General features: G+C 51.5%; 2 long non-coding RNA genes across 2 annotated transcripts; one reads left to right on the top strand and one right to left on the bottom strand.

The window, feature by feature from the left end:
- Positions 1–312: 312 nt before the first annotated feature.
- Positions 313–26641, top strand: LOC117285730. The gene is made up of 3 exons (XR_004516856.1): positions 313–411; positions 25775–25924; positions 26366–26641. It is a non-coding gene; the product is annotated as an uncharacterized LOC117285730 (long non-coding RNA).
- On the bottom strand, positions 9946–15505 carry LOC117285731. Its single transcript, XR_004516857.1, has 4 exons — positions 15329–15505; positions 11633–11831; positions 11144–11359; positions 9946–10177 (listed from the first exon to the last, which is right to left on the bottom strand). It is a non-coding gene; the product is annotated as an uncharacterized LOC117285731 (long non-coding RNA).

The following is a 26641-nucleotide window of genomic DNA, read 5'->3' as shown; positions in this document are numbered from 1 at the left end:
ACTTCAGGCTAAATTGGCAGTGGGGAGGTTTTGAGTCAACAAATGCAGTGGGTTGGGGCAGGGAGCCCTGAAGGGGATTCCTGTCTGGGAAACCTTCTCTGACAGCAGTTTCTAGGAGGAGGCCGCTAACAGCCCTTCACGAAGCCCCACCTCCTGCCCCTCTTCCCCTGCCCCTGATTGTGTCTCCCCTTCCTGCCTCCCCCGTTCACTTACTCATCTATTGCATCTCTGGCTCCACTTAACAAGCTCCGGACACCTGGCATGGTCTCCTCTCGCACCTGCTGGGCAGTTTTCTCTTTCTGTTTCGTCCCATCCTCACAGCAACCAAGGAGGGTGTCTGTCATCTTCGCTCTTAACCAAGCGGAAAGCGGAAGTCCAGTCTGCGGAAGTGACTTGCCCAGAGTTGCACAGGTGAGAAAGGGGATCTGGACTCCATGCTCTGAGTTCCCAAATCAGCGCGTGGCCTCTGGCCAGTGTGAGGAATCTCGGGGCCAGCTGATGAGCTCCTGAGAGGCCAAGGCTTCACGTCTTTGGCTGTTCTTGAGTCCCAACCTGCACACTACTGGGACAGTACCCAGTGCTTGTACACAGTAGGTGCTTACCCTGCGCTTGTCCATGATTGTTAGCAGGAGTTAGCAGGAGTTATGGGGTGGGGGGCTCAAGAAGAGAAGACAGCTCTCTTTGGAAGGTGCTGGCATTAGGAGCTGGCTCAGGCATTAGGGACATTTAATGAGCACCTACTGTGTGCCAGGAGCTGTGTGAGGGCCTCTGATTTAAAATATGCACTTGTGCTTTGCCCCAAAGGAGATATTGTTTTTGTGCTGCTTTTTTTTTGTTGTTGTTGCCGGATATCAAACTCGGGTCTTCGTAACCACTGAGCTAAATCCCCGGCCCAGGAGATATTTGTTTATCCCCGGAGGTAGAAACATAAACAGATGGGGTTAGTGGCTCTACAGAAGCGCCAAATGCTGTGGGTTTCCAGGTGGGGCGTGGATCTAAATGTGAAAAGCATGACAACAGAGCTTTTCCCTGATAATGTAGAAAAATATCTCCATGACCCAGGGGTAGGGAAAGTTTTCTTAAACAACACTCAAAAAGAACATAAGCAAAAAGGAAAAGATTGATAAATTCAAACCCGGCATGGTGGTTCACACCTGCAACCCCAGCTCTCTGGGAGGCTGAGGCAGGAGGACTACAAGTTTGAACCCAGCCCGGGGAACTTGGTGAGACTGTATTTCAAAATAAAAAGTAAAAAAGGGCTGGGGATATAGTTCAGTGTAAGTGCCCTGGGTTAAACTGCCAGTACTGAATAGACATCTGTGTTTATTCAAGTTTGTTAAAATAAAAAAAAAGTTATGTTCTTCAAAAGACACTGTTAAAAAAAGGAAAAGGGAAGTTACAAGGTGGGAGAGGATTTTATGATGCAACCAACACAGGGCTATCTCCAGAATGTGTAAAGAATACAAAGGAGTATGAAGGAAATTGATAACTCACTGGGAAAGCTGGATCAAATCATTAAATACGCAGAAATCCAAATGGCCACTAGATGCATAGAGAAGGTATATGACCTTGTTAGGAACTAAAGAAATGGCAGTCAGAGTCCCAGTGAGAGCCTCTAACACGCTCGCCACGGTAGTGGAAATAGAAGTCTGCTCAGCCAGGAGTTGGTGAAGACTGGAAGAGGAGTTGTCAAGTTCTTTTAAAACATCCTGGCCAGTATTCAGGTAATCGGGTCGCAGGCATGAGGACCCAAGAGGTGAATCCATGCAGGAGTGCTCATAGCAGGCACTGCTTATGAAGGCTCCAAACTGGAACCAACCAGTATCCAACAACTGTACACTCGGGAAACAGTACATTCTGTCGGAGCACCTGGGGTGGCTGGGGTGGGTGAGGACCTCTGAATTAGCTTTTGGAGGCGAAACAGTTTCCCAGTGGAGGCAGAGGAAGGGATGGAGGTCTCAGCAAGGGTGCAGCTCCAGTGTGTCCAGAAGGCATTCGGGTGGGGGTGGGCAGGGAGAGAGGCAGAAAGAACAGACAAGGTACATGTCCTGTGTAAGACCCAGGTGGGCCATTGCAGGAAGTTTGACTGAAGTCCCAAAGTGGGAAATAGGCAGAGCAAGGAGTAGGTGGTGTGGCAGGTGGAGGAGGTAAGGGTAGATAGAGAAGGAGCTGCAGGTAGTGATGCTGTAACTGACCCGGGGGCTGCCGGAGGAGGAGGAAGAGGCCTTGTTGGGGACAGGCCTACAGCACAGACCATTATCCAGGACACCAGGATGTAGTGCTAGGGCTTCAGAGCCACGGACATTAGCGCTATGGGAGCAAGAAACCGTGAGTCTGGATGAGAATGCTTGGGGTGCAGGGGCAGGGCAGGGCCAGAGACCATGGAGCCCTAGGGAGCCCCAATGCGGAGACAGTGGGCAGAGGACGAGAAGCAGGTGAGAGACAGGGCAGGGATGCCCAGAGTGGCAGGAGATCTGAAAAAGAGTAGATGTTATAACACCAGAGGGAGGAGCAAGGCCACCAGGGCTGGGCGGCCTCCGAATGAAAATAAGATGCTGAAGATAGGAGGGGCTGGGTGATCAGCAGGCAAGAGGAGTAAAGGGAAGTCAGGAGAGCGCTGGCCTGAGGATGTCTATTTTCTCTGGCAATTATAGGTGAGGGAGGGGCGGGCCAGAAGCCTGGAAGGGTGGTAAAAGGATTGCAACAGGAGCTGACCACCAGGGGCCCGGTAGCCTGCAGGCCGGACTGGAGTCAGGGACCATAAATCGGAGTGGCACCAGTTTGCATGGTTGGGTGACTTTCCTGTGCCTCCCAGTAGTCTGAGAATCGTGATGGGGAAAGCAGATGACTGGAATCCTCCAGGGCTGGGAAAGGCAAGGCCAAGGGGTGTGGGAATGGAGGGTGCCAGGGAGAATGAGTGATGTGGCCAATCTCGGACAAGTCAATAGGGGGGGAAGTAGAGCCAGGAGGGAGCTGACAGCCTGGCAGGATGCCCTGTCCAGAGCTAGCACTCGCGTCCCACAGCTGAATGACGGAATGGGAGAACTGGAGACCCGGTTTCACGTGAAGAAGGGAAAACAACCGTAGCCAGACTCAGGGACGCCGGCACGTAAGGTTCTATAGAAGGCGAGCCAGGTGACTCGTGGGTGGCTGAGGTGGAGAGATCAGGGGAGATGGTGAAAGAGAGGAGCCAAGATGTGAGGATGTTGGCATGTCCTGTGGCCACTCAGGTTACCCGATGGTGGCAGGAGTTGGGAGCAGAGGAAAAATATGGAGCCCTAATCCTCAAAGGAGGTTGGGTTGCCTCTGGATGCATGGGTGACATCAGCCGGGTTGGGTGAAGGGTGTTAGGGTTGGACGGTGGGAACCTGGAGGTCTGACTGGAGTGGGAGAGGGAGTGCAATGGGCAGGATGGCAGAGGGAGGCACAGGAATGCCGACGCTCCGGCCTAGCCGGCTGCCACCTCCTGCGGCCAGGCCCCTCCGACCGCTCTTTCCTTGAGTTCAACTGTTCACTGAGCCTGAAAGCTACTACTTGATCTTGGAGTATGCACAATAGACTGCTCTCCCAGATCAGACGGCAGGACCTGAGCTCGTGGGTGGATTGCCATCTCTATGCACGGTGGCCCCGGTGTATTCTGAGAAACGGGCCATAGACACAGGACAGAAAAGCTCTGACTGCAGCTTGGGATAGTGAAAGTGTGGGGTCACTCTGGGATCCCTCTACCTGCTCTCCATCTCCCCGAAGAGCATTTCTATCTTCCAACTTGCATGGAAGTTAAACCAACACAAAGAGGGGTTGAGTATGACGACCTCGCTGAGGATCATGGTGTCAGGTACATGGCAGCCCACCCCTTTGAAATACCTGCTTCCTTTTGCCTGCTATCAAAGTCCTGCTCAGCCTTTCAAGGCCCAGCCAAGGGGGCATCACCTCCTTCCTCATCCCCTTCTCTGTGTCAGTGACTTTGCTGGCAAGATCCTCTGCTGTTCTTTCCATTTAGCATTTCTTTCCACCAGTCCTTCAGGTGGTTGTTACAGGTCTGTGTTTGGCAGAAGATTCCATTCTTGGAGGCCGGGCCTACGATAGGGTCACGGGGACGATAAGACAGGGTTCTGTAGGGAAGGGCTCATATTCTGGTCATAGCATCAGTGGATCCTGATGGATTTCTGGATCTCCAGGGCTAGGACCTGGAAAGGGAAGACCTTGGTCCTCAGGCAGGATGGGGCAGGCTGGAGGAGCAGTAGTGTTCTGAAGCCACCCAGAGAAACTTCCAAGATTGCATAGGCCTCCCCCAGGGGTTCTGATACAAGGTGGTGGGTGCAGGGATGGTCAGGACTTCTTAACCTTTAGAAACCTCTGATGGTTCTCAATCTTTTTTTTTTTTTTAATTTAGCTTGCCTTTGCAATACAAAATGATTATGTTCATCATGGAGAGTTGGCATGTGTACATGAAATATCTTTGTTCTTTTTACCTCTCCTTCTCTCCATCTCTTGGTCCCCTTCCCATTTGTAAAAGACCTATCTCCTTGTTTCCTATTATCTGCCTTTCATTTTGTTTATAAGCTTGCATGTCTGATATATTTCTCTTAATCGTATGGTTTTAAGGTATCTCATTTTTCCTACGAAGGACTCAGATTTATCTTTCTTCATAGCAGAGTATACATTGTGTATAGATATCACATTTCCTTTATCCATTCATCTGTTGATAGGCCATTTACTCCAGAAAAAAATGGCTATCACCCTCAAAAATCAAATAATAACAAATGCTAGCAAGGCTGTGGGGAAAAACAAATCTTTCTGCATTGTTGGTAGGAACATAAACTGGTACAACCACTATTGAAATCAGTATGGAGATTGCTCAAAAAACTAAAATAGGAATTCCATTTGACCAGATATTCCCCTATTAGGTAAGGATCTTACTTCATAGTGGGAACCAGGGTTTAGAGACCTAGCAAAATGCATCATGGAGCTAACAAAGTGATAACAAAAAAGGTATACTCAGGCGGTCATATAAATGGTCCCAGAAGAATCACCATGCGATCCAAGGGCAATTGGACAGGCCAAAAGGTGTCGGATCATTTTTTATTGGCCACAGTGGATTGTAACTCTAAACTCCTCAGGAGCTGCTGTTCAAGGTATTGAGTGCAATCCCAGGGACCTGGGCCTGCTCCCCTGTCCGCTGCTTTCAGCTTCCAGAACTGGACACCCAGAAAGAAGAAAACAACTGCATACCAGGCACCCATCGTATGCCAGGAGCTTGCACTATTTATTTCCATTAATCCTGCAACGGTAAGCTGTTCCTGGGCCCAGCCCTGGCCTGCCGCTCACTGTGGTAGCTTTAATCAGCTCTAAGGGCACCATGGGGCAGTCTTACCTTGTCAGATATGTGGTAAATGTCTCATGCAGTATCGCTCTTTGTGGCCATCATGCCCATTTTATAGATGAATAAACTGACCCAGGTTGTAAACAGCCAGGTATTTCCTGGATGGTTTGGGCCAGGCTGTGACTGTGCAGAAAGCCAGCTCTCCCCTGGGGGTGGGGGCTGGGGAGCAGGGTGTCAGAGCACCTGTGGCCATTAGGAAGGCTTTTATGAGCCTGTTACACCAATGGGCTCCCTCCCCCAGGTCTGCTGCATGTTGAAGCACTTCCTGTTTGCTCCCAAGCAGATGGTGCTGGAATCTCTCTGCACCAACTCCCATTCATAAATCACAGCCGATTCCGGGTGCTGGAGCAACCATTCTAATTACAGCTGCGGGGGGAGCGTGTGTGTGTGTGTGTGTGTGTGTGTGTGTGTGTGTGTGCGCGCGCGCGTGCGCGTGCATGTGCTCACTCTGCCAGCCTGCATGGGCAGAGACACAGTGAGGAGCCTGCTGACCAGGACAAGCCTCCTGTTCCTCCTCAGGGCCCTAGGCCTGGAAGGGAGGCCCTAGCTCATGTTTCCGGTTTCCTGTTTCAGATGGCAGCCAGTCCCCCATCCTAGGTCAGGGGGCCTGGGATGAGGTGGCTCTTCCTAACCCCACACTCTCTGGCCCTAGGTTGCTGCACGAAGGGGGAGGGGAGAGGTAAATATTAACAGAGCCCCGCTGAGTGCCAGGGCCCTGATGGATTCTGGAAGGATTGTAGGGGAGGAGGGGGCTTGGAGATAAGGTTTGGGAACCGGGTCCCTATCAGGTCAGCTCCTATCTGCAGAGGTGCGAGCAGAGTGACAGCTCAGGGGAAGCCCCTCTGGGGGACCCTTACCAGCTCCTGAGCTCTCTGGTCCCTAGCTTAGGCCCTGGGCTGCATGTACGACACTATTCCCTGTCCCGTGCATATCCATGTGCCTGAGTGTTGGGTCCTTGGATTTGGTCGTGGCCCTGGTGGTGGTGTGCTTGTGAATATGAGTGTAAAAACCCTGAATCAGGCAGGGATTTAGTCCAGCAGCATTGTGCCTGCCTCACTGGCGCAAGGTCCTGAGTTTGATCCCTGGTAGTGAAAAATAAAAACAAAAAAAAGCCTGTAAATCACCCTCGGCACTGCTCTCGCTTGTGAGAACCCAGAGAAGCAGGGTGTGACGCTTCAGTGGTTTGTCTAGGTCTGTGCACGTGTTTGGACACTGCGACGCGACATGACTAAGTGTATCTGACCGTGTGGCCCCTCTGACCCTCCATTCTGACACCAGGCTGTAAAGGGGCATCTGGGTACAGATTACCTCCCTCGTCCCCACCGCTTCACCTGCAAATAAAGGATGGGGAAGTAGGAAGGTGCAAAGGCACCTCCCTCTGGGACATCCAGGGATGGGTGTCAGAGCCGGATGCCCCCAGTCTAGCCGGTAGACGACCCTCGGTCCAGTCCAGCTGACCCTGGCTCTTTCCTCCCCAGCCTCTTCTCCCTGTGCTAAGAGCCCCTGCGAGTGCAGTTCTGCCCAGGGTGCTGTTCTTCTTCACACGCCCCTCCTCAAGCCCTGTCCGGGTCTCCTCACTCCCTGCAAGCCCCCTTTTTGTATTAGTTGGCAACCTGAGAGGAGTAGGGTACAGTCACGGCCCATGCTGCTGAGAAAGAACCTTTCATTTCTCTTGCACCCCACCCGTCGCTCTCAGCCCTTATCAGGTGACTCTCATCCGGCCCTCTAGCTTTCGAACAGGAGCGCCGCCTTTCCACGTGCTGGCTGTGGCAAAGCTGCAAGTCATTCACTTTTCCTAGACTCCACTTCTTCATCTGCCAGAGAGGAATTAAAATTCTCACCCTGCCGACCTTGCAAGGTTATTACTGTATGCGCTGAGGGATTTCTCATGTGGGAAAGGACACAGGACTGCACACGCTCACCGGCTACTGTTATTGCTGGCTTTTCTTTTGGCTGACCCACACCGTCTCCATTTGACAGGTGGACAGACTGAGTCCTGAGCAACTTCTCTGAGCTGCTCCTGTAATTTTTTTTGGCCAGAATCCCCACTCCAACTCCCTACCTCTCACTGCCTGTATTTCGGCAAAGGAGAGCCCACCAGACCCTCCACCTGCCCCACCTGGCCTGCTCTGAAAATTCCTAAGTGTGCCTAGGCAACAGCGTGGGGCAGCTGTGTCAGGAAGGCTCCCCTGACCCTGAGTGGAACTGAAGGCTCCTCCCTGCTTTCCCGGCCCCCTAAGCACACCTCACAGTAGCTCTTATCAGGCCGCCTGGTAATTGTTTGTTTTCTCAACACTGTTTCACAATTACTGAGCAGTTTACAAACACTGAAAATGCAGTGTGATCCTGCTACTGCAGTGGGGCCACCGCCCCTCCTCCCTCCGCCCCTGCCCTGTGCAGGGCTCCTGCAGGGCCACCAGGCCCTTTCTGGCCGGCCCTCCCTGCCCAAGCCACCTGACTCCACTCACTCTGGCTTACCTGAGCTGCCTGGCTGGAGGAAGAGCTTGCATATCCTCCTGAGTGCTGGAGCACACGAATAAGGCAGAGAGAGGGGCTTTGGAGCAAGACAGAGGGGAAGAGATGCTTCTTGTTAACATCTCTTCATAAAAGCCAGCCGAGTTCCTGCAACCAGCTGGCGTCTGAATTGGGGCTGATCATAAAACAGGGAGGCCCCTGAGGCTGAGGGCAGCTGGCTGGCCAGTGGGCTTTATAAGGCGGTTTTATGGACTCAGCTGAGATGTGGTGATGAGAAGCCAAACTTTAAACATCCTCTTAAAGTTCACTTTCACTCCCCTGAGGCTTTTAGCTGAACACAATTGAGGAGAGGCCCGCTGAGGTGCCAGTGGAGGGATGACGAGGAGGGCATTGTTCCACTTGCACCTAAAGGAACTAGGTAATGACTGCAGCAGGACGGATGTAAGTTAGATATGAGGAAGGACTTCCTTTCTGGCCTGATGTGGGGAGGGGAGCAGAGGGGATGACTGGCTTCCCCCATTTCTCTGCCACTAAGGAATTTATTTCCAGTAGCGTCCACCGGTCTGTTTCATATGGGTGACCACCTCTGCTCACTGGCTCAGCCCGCTCTGCTGACTCCTTTCCCTAACTGGGCCAGGCAGAAGCTCCAGGCAGAAGGAAAGAGGAGGAGCTGAGGTCACTGCCAAGATCTTCCCAAGAGCTGCAAGCCCAAGGCTGAGCCCGGTGTGATTGGGCCTGGAGTGTAGCGTCCTCTGGTCTGAGATGCAGGCATTTTCCTCCAGCTTCCTCACTTCTGCTGTGAGTGGGAAAGAGATGAGCAAAAGCTCTGGGACTGGAAAACATGCCGAGAAGACATTTAGAGTGGAAAGAGGCCAGTGACACAAGGGAAGAGGAAAAGCAAAGGGGAACCAATATGTGGAGTTCAGGCCTGGGCATAGGAAGAGGGTCTCAGCAATGCACAGGCTTGAGCAAGGTGTGCTGGCTTTGGTTGATTGATTGATTGATTGATTGATTGATTGGTAGTACTGGGGATTGAGCCCAGGGCCTTTGAACTGAACTCCTAGGTCTTGCTAAATACTCAACTCACTCCTGCTCGGCTTGAATTTGCAATCTTCCTGCCTCAGCCTCCCACCAAGTTGGGATTACAAGTGTGCACCACTACACCCTGCAGTATGCTAGCATTTTACAGACAAGCTCCATGGAGGGGCTGCCTGGCTTGCCTGTGGATCTCCAGCCGGGCCTTGAACCTAACACAATCTGGTTCCAATCCAGGACAGTTCCCGGCCCCGGAGAACTGGCATTTGGGCACAGAGCCCAGGCAGGCCCCATTCCGTGTGATCTTTCATTGTCCAGGATGCTCATAGCTGTCTACCCTGCAGCTCCGCAGGTCCCCTTGGGCTACATAGGCCTGTTCTCCAAGGCTGAACTTGTCTTCTGGGAGGACTGAGCCCTGAGCTCTGGGGAAATGAGAAGCTGGAACCCATGGAAGGCGCTTTCCCTGGGGTAGAGATCTCAGCCACACAGAGTCTTTGCCTGTTGCCAATCATTCTTTGGAAGCCGTTAGTTCAAGCTGGACTCAGCACTCCAGGATTTGGCATTGCAGCTCCTGCCTATGGAGAGCGGTCAAGGTCACAGGAGGGGGTGCTGCTCTGCAGTCTCTGGTCTCCCCCAGGGCCTGCTCCCTGCCAACCCCATGCACATCCTACCCTATGTGCGGGGCTTAGCAAGGTCCAGCCCCTTCTCCATTCCAGGGGAGAGGAACAGAAAGAAAAGGAAGGGGAAAGAACATCCAGCACCTTCTTGAGCCAACAGCTTTACATACATTAGCACATTTAATCCACACAGCACCCTGGGGCAGAGGAGGATTAGCCTCAGTTTCTAAAGGACAGAAATGAAGTTCAGGGAAATTAACTATCTCCCTGGGGCTCCCTGGGCCAGCCAACAGTGGTGCAGGATTTGAACTCAGGTCTATCTCTGCTCTGTTCTTGTGCTCTGGGAGATGGGACTTGGCCACCCCTTGTGTTCCCAGGCACACCCCATGCATGTATGCGGCCTCTGGGGGCCCAGGCCTCCTGACACCAGTGAGTGCCCCTCAGATATTTCCAGATGCTTCCCACCCCAGCTTCAGGGGCTTTGGGAGAACTGTTTGCCTCTGAAGGGCTCCCCCAGGCCCATGGACATCTCTACCATTTCACACTTTCCCTGCAGAATCATCAGATGAGGAACAGCTGGGCCAGCAGATTTATTAGTGTTTCGCAAGTGATTCCATCCGCTCTTCTGGTCCCAGCTCAGTGCCTCCTCTACCCGCATTCGTGGGCTCTGGAAAGCAGAGAGAGTGTTTGTGTCAGTGCCCCAGAGCCACTTGGCTGGTATGATTGCCTCATGGCTATTAGGGGCCAGTCATATGCATCCCCCCAGACAAAGAAGAAAGTTAGTTTTATTTCCTCATTTCAGAAAACAAGTAAGAAACCTGAAGAACAACAAAACAAAAACAAACAGAAATCCCCTGGCTAGAAAGGACCCATGTTCTCTTCCGGGTTCCATGGCTGCAGATGAGTCATGTGCCCTCTCCAGGATTCGGCGTCATCATCCGTAATGTACTCTGAGGACCTCATAAGAGGGCGCGAGTACCACAGCCAGCGCTTCGTCCTCTCTAATGGCCTGTCCGGTCCTCCACCTCCTCCCAGGGCCTGCACACTGAACCATAGGTGGCTGTACTACTGTGTGAATCCAGCCATGTGGGGCCCACACTGAAGGCACAGCACAGTCCCGCCTCTGAAACAGCGAGCCTCTCCTCTCTTTGTTCTTCTGGGTCCCCGCTGACCCGCACCGGTGTGAGCCATCTGTGGGAGCCTGTCACAGTCAGGTGACCCGAGTCACGATGAGGACACACAGGAAGTAGTGGATGTTGGGGCACAAGATGAGCATTCAGTGCCAAACAAAAACCAAAGGGTCGGTGGCCACGCAGAGGTCAGAGTTCCATGGTGTGGCCACTTGTCAGTTAAGTGCCACTTGCAAAAACTTCAGGGAGCTGAGTAGAGGCACAGACTGATAACTTAATAATGAATCATCGTTAACCATCTTAATTATTAAAACACATTGATATTGGTTGGCTATTAAAGCTATAATAATGACACTTTTGAATTAATGGCTCAGGGTGGTTGTGACAATTAGTGTAATAATGCTGTGCTGAAGGAATTTTTTCCGAGAGACCAAGCATTTGAGATATATAACTCCTCAGAGGCGAGACTGACGTGTAATGGGAAACAATAAGTATGCAGTTACCCGAATAGCCATGCAGGTGTTGACACGCCAGCTGTTGGTCCTGACCACCACACGTGGCCGAAGGGCTCTATCGCCAGGAGATTTGCACAGTGATGATGACCCGGTCCAAGCAACTGAGGGCTGTAAGGTGGCCTGGGCCGGAAGGAGGCTGAGTCCCACTGGAGCCCCAAGAGAGGATACTGCAAGGAACTAGCTGCTGGAGCTTCGTGAAGGAAGCTGTAGGGTGATGAGATGAGTGATGGGGTGAGAAGCACGCGGGAAACTGGCAGTGGGGACGCTCTCAGGAGCCAAGTGCCACGGGTGCGGCCAAGCATTAACAATATAACCATCAGGTAGGGAACAGGAACAGGGTCTCCTGGCCCCTGCAACTTGGACTGATGAACAGAACAGGAACTGACAACACGGGGAGACTCCAGGGGCAGCACGGCTGGGGTGCTCGATCCAGAAAGGCAGCCATGTTATACGCCTGTAATTAGGCAAAATACTTACTTTTGCTTTTTAATGAAGTTGTAGTGGACTCTTCCTGGGATTTGGCTCTTCACGAAGAATTCAGGAGTCCTTTTGTTTTAAAGTCCACACTTAATGTCGAGCAGTATGGACCCACCTAAACTTCCAGGTGTCCGGGGAGAACTGTTCACATTGTAGAGCTCAGGAAGGGACATCCTTCCACGACCAGGTCGTGCTGCACCTGCACTGTCCGCCAGAGGCAAAAACCCATTTCATAAAGACCGGGATTAGGCCTGCTGTCCACCCTAGGGAGCAGAGAAGCCAGGCCACCATAAAGCCTTGGATCAGCTGCTGCAGCCAAGAAAGAGCTCAGCACATTTGTCTAGGAGCCGAGAGACCATCACTAGAGAGGATGGTTTGGGGCCATGGCCTCCATACTCCCTGCTTGAAGAAGACCACCTGTAGGAGGCTGACTTTCAGGATTTCTTGGAATCGCTTTGAATTCTGCAAAGATCTAGCTTGCCCAACCACTTACTCCATTAGAAATGGCAGTCACCGTGGATGTAGGTAAGGGAAGCTGCAGTCGGACTGTATTGAGAGGAAAACACATTTCTCAATACTCTGGCATTTCCTTGGGGGGAACGATTCACACTTGGCTTGGCTTGAATCCCCAGAAACCAAATGGAAGGCCTAGTCCTAAGCTTTTTACAATCATGCTGACCACATGGTATCCCAGAGAAGTTTCATGCAGTGAAGAGCCAGCTATTCTGTGTTGTAAAATAGTGAAATTCCAGTAACCTAGACATCTCACAATACCCTGAGCTTTTAGTGCCTACAAAGTGGCAGTATCACCCTCCTGTGGTCAGCTTGCTGTGGGGATGTGTACACAGTAGGTCTCACAAGCGGTCGAGCCTTTCCCACCCCCTCCTGGAGTGGGCCTCAAGCACTTAAGGTTTTTATAACAGGTCAAGTCTCACTTGAAGATTTGTTTAACCTCACTCCAGGTTGGATATAAATTCCTCACTCAAAATAATGGTCACTCACTTCCCCCCTGCCTTGGAACAACACGCACTCCATTCACCCCAGCTGGCAGTGCCCAGCAGACTGGCTAACTAACTGGCTCTTATGGTCTGAAACATGCTGTGGCTTATTCCTGCTCCATCTCTCCTCCTCCTCCTCCTCCTCAGCTTTTCTATAAGCCACATGCAAAATCTGCCCCATCACTTGATTATCACATTTCCTACAGAATTAGGTATTGCAGGTCTCATGTTATTCAAATAGCTTGGCAGGGCTGAGGGCATGACTCAGAGGTGCTCCCAGTTTCACCTCCTTCCAGTGGTGGCTGCCTCCTCTATGCTGACCCTGGGGAGACCCTATCTGGCCAGGACACCCTACTTCCTTCTGAGGCTTGGGTTAAGCTACAATCTCAAGGCCTCTTCTTCTAAGACAAAGGGCCTTTTCTGATCAACCCCATGTCTACGCCCTGTCCCCCACATGCCTCCTAGAAGTATCCAGATGGATTACCTCCTTTGTCCCTTACAACAATGCCTGCAGCCCCAAAGACCAGCCCCGTGCTTACCCAGGCTCTGGTGGCTTTTTCATTCTTCTTGTCACTAGACCAGTGGTTTCTCTAAAATGCTCAGCCCTCGAGGCTGCAGTGTCAGCACCTCCGGGTGGCCCAGCACACACTTCCTCCAGGTACACGTGAGCATGCTAAAAATCCTGGCTCCACCCATACATCCTGGCCTGAGATACTCCCCGTTCTACTCTGGAGCCTTCCCATACTCAACTCCCACGTCTACATTTCATCAGAGTCAACCCTGAGCTCTCTGCGACCCCCCCAGCAACCCACAGTGATGTTTTTGGCTATACTTCCTACCCCTGGAAACAATTTTCCACCACTCCAGAGACAGACACATGTGTACCGCCTTCTCTCTCAGCCCTCTCCCTTCTGTACCCCACCACCCTCCGAGGGGCCAGGAAATGCATACGGGGCTTATGTGCTCATTCAACAATGTTGTCTGAGCACCTTCTATGTCTTGGACCAGATCCTTACCCTCAGCATTTATAACCTAGGAGGAGGGGTGGGGAAAAGACACAACCAGTAAAAACATGAAAGTACTCCATGAGGGAGGCCGAGGCAGGCAGGACACAGGTGAGGCTTACTCTGCATTTTCACTCTGGATCCTCAGGTCTGAATGCGAAGGACTTGTGGGAAATAGAGGAAAGGACTTTGGGATGATCAGGTTCCAGGAGATCTGATGACCGATTAAGTCACTTTTTTTTTTTTGGTACTGGGGATTGAACTCGGGACCTTCGTTTGTGAGGCAGGCGGCGGAACCACTGAGCTAATCCCTGGACCAATAAAGTCACAATGAAGGGTGAATCAGCTGTGGTTCTGTCCTGTGGCCCCAAAACTCATCTTCACTTGAAGGGAGTGATTGTAAATCGAAAGATCTAGGTTTTCTTTATGAACCATGAGCTGAGTCAGATTCCCGAGAAAGGCCTCCCCTAATTATGAGATTCCCTTTGGCAATAAGACCTCTTAATTGCTCTGAAATTTACATGGTGGTTTAAAGCAAAAATTATGACATTTTCTTGTGGGTTTTATAATGTATGTAGATGTAATACATATGATAACTATAGCATAAAGAGTAGGGGGTAATAAACCTCTGTAGCTGCAAAATTTCTACATTTTACTTGAAATAGTAACTCTAAGTGGACTGTTAAAAGTTAAGGATGTATTTTAATCCCTGAGGCAATCATTAAAGAATTAATGCAAAGAGGTATAGCTACAAATCCAATAGATAAAGTTAAATGGAATTCCAAAAATCCCAAAGAAAACAAGGAAGGAGGAACAGAGAAATACAAAACAGAGGGGGCAAATAAAACTAAATTCAACCATATCAATAATTACATTAAATGTTAATGGACCAAACATTCCAATTAAAAGGCAAAGATTGTCAGACTAGATTTTTTAAAGACCTAATTATTTGCAGTCTACAAGAGATGTACTTTAAGTACAAAGACACAAATAAGTTGAAAATAAATGGATGAAAATGATATATATTTCAAAAGCTGGAGAGGCTATATTAATATCAGATAAACTAGACTTCAAGACAAAGAGTATTGCCAAAGAAAGAGGGCTATGTTTCATAATGGCAGAAATTTCAATTCATCAGGAAAGGAAAACAATCATAACCACATATGCAATTAATATCAGTGCTTCAAATACACGAAAGAGATTTAAAGGGACATGAATAGATTTTAAGGGAGAAATAGAAAACACCATAATTAGAGTTGGAGATCTCACGGGGAAGGGTAGAGCTGTCAGATTTCACCTTCAGGACTTGGGCTGTGGGTTGTGGGCTGATAAGACCACTTAGGGAAGAGGCCAGGAGGGAGCCGTACAGGCAGTTCAGGTACAAACATCTGGAGAGGTTCTTTGAGATTGGATGCTGGTGGTCTCAGCTGATTTTTGGGCCGAGACTACAGCTCAGGCTTCACCTGAGGCAGGGAGGCAGTAAGTGAGGCCATCAAAGCTGGCTCTGAGGGGGTGCTGATAATGGGGGTGCTGATAATTTGCAGCTGTTCCAGAACAGGATGGCAAGTAGTGGAGTGGGAACAGCAGCAAAAGCCAAAAATCAGCTTCCACCCATTTCCTTATTAGCCACTTAGGATCCCTCCATAATATACCCAATAAGGCGGGCCCATCAAGACCACAAGAGCTGAGCTTACCGTTAATTGTCGCCAAGACTTGTTGGGGTCCAGAGAAGCAGGAGGGAGCCCAGTGGTTCTCAAGCCTGTCATGCATCAGACTCACTGGAGGGCTTGTTAAAACAGATCACCGGGCTCTGTGCCCAGTTTCTGATTCAGCAGGTCTTAGGTAGGAGCTCATGCTGAAGCTGCTGATCTGGGGACGTACTTTAAAAACAACGAAGGAGAACTAAATACCAAAGGGGCCCAGGAGAGGGTAGGAAGTGTTTTTGTGTACACAGAATCAGCGTAGAATGGCAAAGTTGGAGGTAAAGCTGAGGGGCAGAGCAGGTAAAGGAGACAGTCCAGAAGGCCGGAAAGCATAGGGCATATGAACTGTATTATTTACAGAAGGAGCAGAGCAGAGAGGACTGATATAGTGGGCTGGAAATTGAATCACTTATGGCCTAGTGTAGGAATGCAGAACACTCGCTCAGAAATTAAAGCTGTGGATTCAACTCTTGATTCTACCACGTATGAGTTGTGTGGCCCCTAAGCTCTCAGACCTCAGTTTCTCAGTCTATAACACGGGGCCACAATCAGTACCCAGTCCAAGGATCTCCAGTGGGGATTGCAGGTGAACCTCGGAGCAGTCCTGCCTTGGTCAGTTGATAGCAGGGTTGCTGCTGAGTGTTGGGCAGGGTGGCGTAGCCATAGCGTGTTGATGGCTGGCTTTTGTGGGCTGACAGCAGCACTGCAGACTGACCTGGGACAGTGTTTCCCCAAACTTTCCTGAGGGCACCAGGCTTTGGACTCTGAGTTTCAGGCCTCCTTCTCAAGACCTTTGCTTTCCTCTAAGTCAGGCTGCTTCGTGACCCAGCTCAGTCCTCCCTGAGTCCCCTGGCGAACTCCATCGGAGGCTATGGCAGCTCGGGTGGCATCAGGCCGGGTTGCGGCAAGGAACCTGGCTCTGGATCTATTCACCCAGCTTTCAGAATTATCTGCTGGCATCCAACCGAGCAAATGGCAGCGGCATTCGGATTTCCCTTTTTAAAGTAAGAAAGTGAAAGGAGATCTAGTCCATCTGCATTAAGGAATGGGAATTCACTCTTACCCCTGTGTTCTGAGATAAAATGCTTCATTTCCATGAAAATTGAGACACAGATGAATCCTTGCTGCAGAGCCTTTTGGACAGTGAGTGGGCCCAGAAGAACGATGTGCGCAGGCGCAGGCTCAGGCGCAGGCGCAGACGAAGGAACCATACTTCTCCCTCAGCTTCTTTTGGACCCCAGGAAAAGGCTCTGACTCCTGTAGGCTGTAGGGTCCTGAGCCCCACCTGTAGGGTCTGGCGTCTTTATGCTGGTAGCTCTCCAGGGATACGGGTGCTGGCTTAGATGCACCCGAAGTTTCCAAAGCCCTTGGCAGTTGAGAGCAGACTCCAGCTTCCCACCCATTTTGGGAGCCAGCCTTTACCTAGGCCACCACCCCTCACTCTGATCCCGTATAATCCAAGCTCCCTCTTCTTACCAAGCCACCTCGAAAGGCTTAGCACGTCTGTGACCGTGTCTGCAAAGTAAGCCAAAATGGACTGGGCAACATGAGTGGGCACCAGTCCCAGAGACTAGAGCCCTCGCTGGTAGTTTCTTCGCCATGGGGCTTGTCCACAGCGAGCACCAACTCCTCTAGAAGGGTGCCTGCCCCCAGGGCCAGCTTAGTGGGCCACATCTCCCCACCCCTGCTTGCTGTCTGTGTGGTTTGAACGGAGCTCAGGATAAAGCTCAGCCCAGTCATCTTGGAGGAAACATTGCTTGTGGCTGGAAATCCTGAGTAAATTTTGAAAAATAGTCAAAGAAAATCCTGCTTAGGGAAGCAAGTTTCCCAGCAGGGGTGGGGGGAAGCCAATTGGCAAAGCCCAACAGGAATAATCAGACATAGTCTCTGAATTTATTCACCTTTGGGATGATCCACCCCCTTCCCAATCTTCCCTGAAGCCTGGGTAACTAGGAGGTACCCACATTAAGGTGATTGTCTAGGAAGAATCAGCGGAGACATGAAGCCAAATTCCTGAGCAATTTCCACTACAGTCCAGATTCCCTCCTGCTGCCTTCCCCATCCAAATGCAGTTCACATTATGTTTCTGCTCCCTGGGGGCTGTTGGCCCTGGCAGATGTTTGCGGCAGAACCCTGGGACTGATCCAAGGGTGAGACCTTCTGGGCCCTGCGTGGGGAGGTGCAGCTTAAAGGTGTAGGTGGATTTATCTCATCGGACAAGCATTGCCCGAGTGAGTGTCCGTGCTCACAGGGATGGTGAACTCCTCTCACTTAGCCTTGCAGATCAGTCCCTCACCTTTCCCAGCCCCACGTGGTGGGGTTCTTTTCCTTCCTCCAGGTTGAGGAGAATAAACGAGGCAGCGGCTCCAAGGAGGAGGATGCGGGACTGGCTCAGGACCCAGCTGACTCATCCCTCCAGGCCTCCCACTTCTCCCCATCCTAACACCATAGCTTTAATTTGGCCACCATCTTCCTCAACTCTAGTAGGTATTGGGATCCCTGCCTCCACCCTCGGGTCTCCAAGCTTCTCCACAGGGCAAATCAAACCTGAATGTGTGGAACTGCCAGGTGTGGGCTCTGCAGAGGCTGGGGAGGTTATAGTGAAGGCCTCCTCAGCCTTAGGCCCCTTCCTTAATCTTCTATCTGCAAATCTAGATGGTCCCCACTTATGCAGGATGGGGCTTGGGGAGGAAGGACTCACCTCCCCATAGAGAATGTCATTGCAAGGGTCAACTGGAAGAATTTAGGCTCCCCACTTCTTTAACCACTCTGGGGAGGAGCAGACCGCTCTCTGAACTCCCTTCAGTGCCCACCCTGCTCTGCAAGGTGTAGGTGCCCGTGCTGTTTGTGAATGGGCTCTCAGGCACCTGGCAGTGCGGCAGAGGGTCAAAGCAGTTTGGGGTAGGGGTGAGGAGGGATCACACCCCAGCTCTTCTGACTCTGTGGGACCTGGGAGTAGCCAGAGCAGCCTCTGAGAGTCAGCAGCCTTTATTTTTAGTTTGTATCCTAGCTTACAAGCCCGATTGTTTTTCAGTTTTGCCTAATTTGGGCCAGGTCACGGCGGTGTCCCTGAGGACCCCAGTACAGACTATTAGAGGTCTGCAGGGCACAAAGCACTGGAGCAGGGAAGTCCCATCAGCTTCCTGTCCCAGGGCATTGGCCACCCTGGGGTCTGGACCAGCCACCCCAGTTGGAAGAGGAAGGAACCTGGGCCTCCCAGTGCTGAGCCTTTGGTGATTTGGGGCAGGAGGGGTGTAGACTTAACATCCTGTTTAAATTTGGCACTCGTCGAATTTTTTAACAGGGGTTACAACCCTCCTTCTTCACTCTCTCAGGCCTTCCTTACATATTCCGCTAATCAATTTTTAGCTTTGGCTCTAATTCTGCTCCTCACCTTGGTGCTCTGGGCCTGACCAAGGAAGGAACAGCATGGTGTCTTAAAGGACACTTCTGGACCAGATGACTATAAGGGGGCTGCCATGAAGCCCAAAGGCCAAGTAGGGACCAGAAGGTGAGAAGAGAGGATGAAAGGAATAGAGGGGAAGCAATACAGAGAAAAAAGAAGCTACGGAAGGGTGTGCATGTGTGTGTGTGCAGGAGATCCAGAGGAAAGACCACAGAGAAGGGAAGACACCTAATCACACCCAGGCACAACTGCCACGGAGCCCGGCTCTGAGCGGAGGCTCTGCCTCTGAACACCCAGCCGCTCTGTGACTCCCGGCTGGAGGAGCCCACATTCCTGCCCGGCAAAGGCCGCTTTAATCAAGACTCCAGATCCTTCCTGCAGCCGCCCGGGGGGGACTGTAACGCTAAACACATTAGTGTGTGAGATTGAAAGGTAACACATTCTCATGGAAGCCCTCGGCACAATGGGCCCCAGGTCTGGGTTTCATTTGGAGGAACTGTGCGGTGGGAATTTCTCTAATCAAATAAAAGGAAAATGAAAAACTCTATCGTTTGCAAACTTTAATGCTCTTAATTGCATTAATTTGAAAAACATACAAGATCTTTCTGAGTATGGTGTTGGAGTCTGATAGGAGAGGAAGCTCAGGGCCTGGCTGGGGCAGAGGCAGGGGTTTGATGGCAGCAAAGGGTGAGGCAAGCAGTGCGGCTGAAAGGGCTTGAAGGATGACCTGGCCGAGACCCAAGTGATAGGAGGTTAGGCTTCTGTCCTCCTGCGAGTCCCCTCCCAGCCTCGGTATTTCCGGGGCCTCCATGGTGGCTGAAGAGGCCTGAGAGCCCCATCAGGCCACTTGGCTTGGACCTGCTGCTGTCACTCACTCCTCATCTGCTCAAACCCAAGGAGGAAGGGCAGATCCTCTCTGCTCTGTCAGCACCCGTAGCCCAGGGCCAGCTGCTCGTCTAGCAACAGCCCCACCCGGATGCCTCCCGAAGCCCAGACCCCACACTGTCTCTTCGTGGCCATCCGGCCATGCTGGACCTTGGAGCCCACCCAGAGCTCCAGCTCCATGGCGAGGTGGAGGAGAAACAACCTGCACAGGGCCTGGAGTCTGTTGAGACAGGGTTGGGGGGCACCCTGCACCTGACCACTTGCTGTCTCTGAGCCCCGACCCCAGGGCCTGTGGTCACATTCTCACCTGGAGTTCAGAGGGCTGGTCACAGTGGGAGGGCTGAGGGACACTAATGAAGGGATTTCCAACCTTTTGGAGCACAGCTCTCCTTGACAATCTGATGAGAGAGCTGAAGGCTGCTCCTTAGAAAAGTCCCCATGTGCTCAGGCACACCTATGCACACACAGGCTTGTACCCGATTTCTGAGGTTTTACAAACACCTGTCATTCGTGTCCAGGAGCTTATCTGAGTCTTGTCAGGGAGAGTGACTTTCTGGAAGTCCTTCCAGGGGAGTAGGATTCTGGGAGCTGAGCAGGATACAAGACAGGGGTGAGGCTAGCTCTCTGGAATTGTGGGGGATCTGAAAGACCTGTGGGAGGTGGACACAGCCTAGGGCTTAACCTCAGCCTCTCCATACCTGGTGACCTTGCAGTCATAAGATAATAGAACCCTGCCCCAGGCTGCACTAGGATTACAGAGCAAGCAGTAGGGACTCTGGAACCACCCCTAGGTGACAATGGAGAAAGTAAGGGTTGATAGGACGTTTAGTGGCCAATGCAAAGGACCCTCTTTCTCTGTCTCACAGTTGCCAGCGTTACATTTTAGCCTTGAATGTAAAGGAATCTCATCTCATCTCTCAGGTGTCTTTGCAGCCCTGTGAGGTCCCTGCAGGAAAGGACTCCCCTGGGAGAGAGGCTGGGATGTGTAATTTTTCCTGTTTTCCAGAAAACAGAGATTTCTGAGACGGAGGTCACAGAGCAGGAGAGTGGGGACTGACATTCCTGATAGCGGGCTCCACTTTGGAGCACCTGCTGTGTTCTGGGGACAGCTCTGGGCACCGTGTGTGTGAGCTCCTTGCATTCCACCAGAACCCAAGCCTTTTGGCCCCAGGTCAGCCTTCTTTCTCAGCCCCACACTGCCTCCCAAAGACAAGGATGGAAAGCCAGGAGCTTCCAGGGCTCTTTGTCAATCTCCTTTCTTTGTGAAGAATGCTGTTAGCCATCAGCCAACACCACTTACTCAGAGCTCTGGGCGTGGACTAGTGAGGGACACACTCCTTGCTCCGGCGGAATGCAGGCTCTCTGGGCGTAGAGACCAGCAGCCTCGGGAGGGAGACAGGACGGCGGGAGGGAGGGCTCTCCTCAGGCTGGTCGTGCCACTGTTAACTGGCCTTGTGACCCTAAGTAAGAGATGCCTCTCTGGGCCTCAGTTTCTCCTTTTGCACTACAGGGAACTGAGAGGTGTAAGAGTCTCTAGGGCACCTCACTCTAAGATTCTAGAATTTGTGACTTTGGAGAGTGCCTTGGGCTAGCCAGGCCTGGGTGCAGGGAAGCGTGACCTGCTGTGGGGGCTTCTCAAGAAGGTGCCTCGGTTGCCTTTAATCCTGCAGCTTCATCGTCTGCCAGAGCTCAGAACTCAGGAGGGGGGTGCTCATCCGGGAAGAGGGGAGCCCTGGGTGAAGATGATTTACAAAAGCAGGATGTGCTCAGGTTTGCAGGGCCTAATGGTGTGCTGGGAATGGACAGATGTGTTCCGTAAGCTGGCAGATGTTACTTTTTAAGAACTTCTGAATGCAAGACCTGGGGGGAGGGAATCTCGCAGACTCGTGGACTGCCTCTTCTGTGACCTGGTTTAATCCTCCCAGTCTATCCCCCGGGGAAGAATATTGCCGCCCTCACCCCCAGCCAGGGTCTCCCTCACCCCACCCAGCTCAGTAAGGACACCGGGTCGGGCGGGAAGCAGAGGAGCAGAGGCTCTGATCCCGGTGTGAGGGTGCCAAAGGCCAGGTGCTGCCTGCTCTGCCCCGAGGTCCTGCAGCCGCACCTCTGTTGGGAGAGATACAAATTACAGAACTGGCAGCTGAATTCCAGGGTCGAGGAAATTCAGAGAAGGAGACCTCGAACAAAAGGGCTGCACAGTGGATATGGTGTGCCTCAGTTTAAGCAAATCCAGTATACCCCAGTCTAAAAATAGCTCTATTGGAACTGTTTCCCATATGAATTCATTCCCATATGAAAAAGAATCACTGATTCAAGAAGCCAGCTCCATTAGTGCATTAAAAAATACGACTCAAGTTGCCAAATGTGATTTCATATGCAATCCCTCTCCCTACCCCCAACATACTTCTCACTCCTGATCCCAGAGGAATACTCCGCCTTGCATAAAGAGGTTCGCCTTCAGTGGAGGGGGGGCTGGTAACCAACATGGCAAACACATGTCCTGGATTTTCCAAGACCGGCTCACTTTCTAATATTAGGTTTCCATTGTCCCACGAGGACGCTTGGAACTATCGGCCTTGGGGACTGATGCTTCGGCTCATGCAATGGAACGTGGTCCCCATGGAGAGGAGGACACTGCCCTGACAAACTCATTTTCCTGCCTGGCAGGACTGAAGGGCAGGCCTGGTCAGAGAGTAGCGGACAGGATGGTGGGGAACTCAGAGCCAACCCTGAGAGGTTGCTGGGAGTTGCATGGGGTGAGGGATGCTGGGCATGGGGTGAGGCAGCCGAGAGGCAGACCCTTGGGTTCCTGGGATCGATTAGGCGCGTGCCATGCAAACCAGGCAGCTGGGAAGATCCAGAGCTCCCTCCTTGGGCCCTTCTCTGCATGGGAAGTGGGCGGGCGGGGCCCTGGAAGGTGGCCAGGGAAGAGCAGCTTCATGATTAAAGGGTTGGAGACCAGGACTTTTGAAGCGAGACCAGGATGGCTGGTTATTTATGCATTCATCTCGGGCCCTTGACTCTGCTCCACCCCACCCCACCACCCAGCAACTCAGAGCAGCCCAGCCCTGGACCCCACACCAGGCCCTGGGAGGGTGGGAAGAAGGCAAGGGTTTCCAGAAGGTTGACCTAGCACCTGGGGTGTGCCAGCAGGGCTCTGACACACATGCATCAGGGAGCCTCCCAACAACCCTATGGGTAAACGTTACAGAGTTAAAATTCTTTGCTCTAGGTCACAGGGCCAAGTGGAATAAATACCCAGGTCTTTTGATTCCCCCTCATCACTGCAAATCAGAAGTGACTGAGGAGGGTTGGAGTCAGAGGCAAGAGTGGGGAGACCCAGTTGGGTCCCTCCAATCTCTGGGCTGTTTCCCCAAAGCTGAAACGGTAGGTCTCAAAATAGTACTAATATAGTACTACCAATGAGGTTAGTGCTATGTGTTGAGCGAGTACTGTGCATCTACTGCGCATACAGCATTTGAATCCTTACAACTTCTCAAGGTTGGTATTATTATCCCTGTGGTAGAATGTGGAAACAGACTCAAAGGCATTACCTGAAACCAGGATTTCCAGCTTGGCTTGTTTTAGCTTCGGTGGTCCCCATGTGTCGTGTTGAGTGTTCAAGTTTGGGAGGTGCCTCCGGGATCATTCTGAGAGTGTCCTTAGAGCACAGGAGCCTTACCTCAGTAGGCAGCTGGCAGACTGACATTTTCCGGGCTCACATACTAACTCTTGTCTGTGCTTTCCTTCTTACAATTTTCTTTCAGGTCAAACCTTACCCCTCCTTAAGGACTGAGTTGGGCTCTGGTATCTCTTCTTCCATTACTCCTCTCGAATTCCTGATCATAGATGTGCACTCCCTCTCCAAACTCTGTCTGCTCTTTGTGTATCAGGTAGAACCCTGGCCCTCTCCTCTTTATCTGGCTCAAAAGTCTGGAAGAGAGAGAGCTCGAGTTATGCATAAGGAAGTACATCCTAGGAGAAATTTCAGAGTGGGGACGATGGAGTCCTAACCTGGACACTTTAGTGATTCGCAGGGAACTCTCTCTCTCTCAGAGGTCAGCCCACCTCTGTTTTCCCTCACCTTTCTTACCAGTCCCTGCACTGCTCTATCGTGTCTGGCAGCCGGGTGTTTCCTGGTGGATGCACCATAATCTGTCCTCATGCTGCACCATGATGGGGTCCCATTTCGATATTGTAAGAGTTTGGGACCAGGAGTCCGCTAGGCTCTGGGCTTAGTGGCTCTTAAGCCTGCTTGCGGCCTCCTCTCTCTGGGCCTCAGAGCTGGCTGTTGGGTTTCCCACTGGGATCAGGAAAGGGAGCATGAATGTCCTTGCTCTTAAGAGGCTGACAGTCTACAGAGGGACCCAGCAAGGAGGGTGTCACTGTGAGTCCAGGTAGTGATCTAGGCACTTCAAGGACAGATAGCACACTGGAAGGAAACAGGAAGGAGGGAGGATATAGTGACACCCCTCCCTGCCAGGGAGCCAGAGAGCACCCACAGAGGAGGTGACACCTGGATAAGGACAGGGAGGACGGTGGGAGCTTGTGGGTTTGCTGGCTTACCTCGATCTGCTCTTGACTTCAGATAATGGTCTGTATTAGGTTACCACCACTTGGCTCTCAGGGACCTCTGTGGACACTGAACCCAGGCACCTCTGAATCTAGGCAGGGCTCAGTTAGAGAACAGGTCACAAAGGAGACAATTGGTGGAGCTGGAGCAGAAACCAGAGAAGTAGAAATTTTGGAGGAGGGAATTTCAAAAGGAAATGAATATTCTATAGCATTAGGTATTGCAGGGATCAGGAAAGATGGGGATGGTGCAAAGCGAGAAACTTTTTGGATTAAAGAAGAAAGACTGGAAAGAAATATGCCAAAAGGCTAATGGCAGTTGCCTCTGGCTGGAGTGACTGTGGGCAAGTGACCTTTCTCTGCTCCTATGTGCTACTTGGTACTTGCCAGCTTTTCTACAATGAGCATCTATTTGATAATCCAGAAACACAACAATTGGAGCTTGTTTTAAAAAGAAGTCACTGGTGACCTTGGCAAGAGCAGATTCAGCCGAGTTGTTCCGACAAGCCAGATTGCAAGGCATTAAGAAAATGGCAGGGGGTGAGGAAGCGGGAGAGGGGAGCAGAGCCACAGAGAGGGTTGGCAGGAGAGGGAAGGAGAGAGATGGCACCTGGAGGCACTGGGCTGAGCAAAGATGTTCGTTCTTGATTGAACGTGGGAGGGACTTTTTAAAGTGATGACATTTTCCAAATTAAAAGAAAAAAATGCAGAGTCTTATAAAAGATTTTTGTGTCTTTTCTAAATATGAGCCACAGACAGAGGAGATTTACTGGAGTTGCTGGGACTTTTCAATAGTTGGTGGGGAACTATGAAACTAGGGTTATTCTGGAAAGCCCGGGCTTTGTGGCTGTTAAGTATTGGGTGGGTTTCCAATCAGAGAGGAAGGAGCAAGTAAAAGAAGATAAAGAGGATGCAAAGAAACAGGAACTTTGTGTGGTGGTGCGCACCTACAGGCCCGGCTACTGGGAAGGCTTGGGCCCAGGAGGCTGAGAGCAGCCTGGGCAATATAGCAAGACCCTGTCCTAAAAAAAAAGAAAAGAAGAACAAAAAGATGGCATCTATGTTTGTCGCAATATTATGCACAATGGAAAAAAGATGGAAGCAACCCAAGTGTTCATGGCAGGACACATGGTTAAAGCCACAGGTGTTCCAGACACACAACAGAATATCATTCAGCCACCAAAAGGGCTATAACATGAATGAAGCACGAGAGCATTATGCTCCGTGAAACAGGCCTGTCACAAAAGGACGGATATTACATGATTCCACTTACACGAAGTGTCTGGAATGGTCCAATCCAGAGACGGAAAGTTATTTCCTGGGACTGGGACTAGGGGGAGGGAGAATGTGAGTTGGTGTTCATTGGGTACTGAGTTTCAGTTCTAACAAATTAGAAATAAATGGATGGAATTACCTTCCCCAGGAGGTATCTCCCCACCTGTGCACAAAACCATGTTTGGCAGATTGATGTCAGAAAGTTTGACAGCTGACCCCTGATGTGGGCTGTTTTGGGGGGTGGTAGGGCCCCTCCCCACAGGGCCCCCATGACCTATTGTTCTGCTGCTCAGCCTCAGAGGAAAGCAGTGTGTGTTTAGGGGGAGCACCACTGGAAGTCTCCACGGGCATGGCTTTGGACAAGTGGAGAGAACGTGTTGTGTTGAGAGCAGGTGACCACAGGAAGTGGACAGAAACAGACCTGTGCCGGGAGAAGCCATGGCGGTCAGGTAAGCACCCAGAAGGAGAGTCTGCCCCTCTAGCGATGGCGAAGATGCAGAGAACAGGTTGGGTTTGTTCAGAGAAGTCAGGGGCGTCAAGTACACAGCACCTTTGTGTGACTTTGGGAACAAGCTCGCCCACCCCCTTCCCAGGCAGGCACAGCCTTAAGGGTGTAGGGCTGACTCGGTGGACAGGACCTCTGTGGAGTGGGAATTTCCACCCCTACCTGGCCAGGTGGCTGAGTGCCTCTGCATTGTAAGGAATTTATACCAACATACTCGTCAGCCTCAGAGACCAGAAACTGTGTTAGACTCTAGCGTTTCTGAGCTGTGGGCCCAGGGCCAGGCTGGAAGTGTCCAACGTCTCCATGCTGAGGGAGCAGAGGGAAGAGATGAGAGGCAAATCCTCTGGTCTGCATGACCTGAAATCTGTGCATTTTGCTTCTGCAGGGATCTAAGGTCAGGAACATGAAAACCATGGCAGGCGTGGCTGGAACTGGGTGTCGGCACTGAAGGTCCAGAGCGGGTCAAGGGGACAGGAACATGGGGAGGATCACACTGAAGTGGCTGACTGGGTGTCCAGGCTTGGAAGGAAGTAGCCTGAGGACACCTATGTGTGAGCGGCTTAGGAGGTCTGCTCATCCAGAGTAACTGGCTGGTAACCACATGCAGGTAAAACATCTGTGCACCTCACTAAGCCTGGGACAAAGAGAAATATGGTCAACT

This window comes from Fukomys damarensis, unplaced genomic scaffold, assembly GCF_012274545.1.
Source record: "Fukomys damarensis isolate Sample0158 unplaced genomic scaffold, DMR_v1.0_HiC HiC_scaffold_12, whole genome shotgun sequence".
Classification (NCBI taxonomy): Eukaryota; Metazoa; Chordata; class Mammalia; order Rodentia; family Bathyergidae; genus Fukomys; species Fukomys damarensis.
Note: the sequence above shows the minus strand (reverse complement) of the source record. Positions and strands in the feature narration are given on the sequence as shown.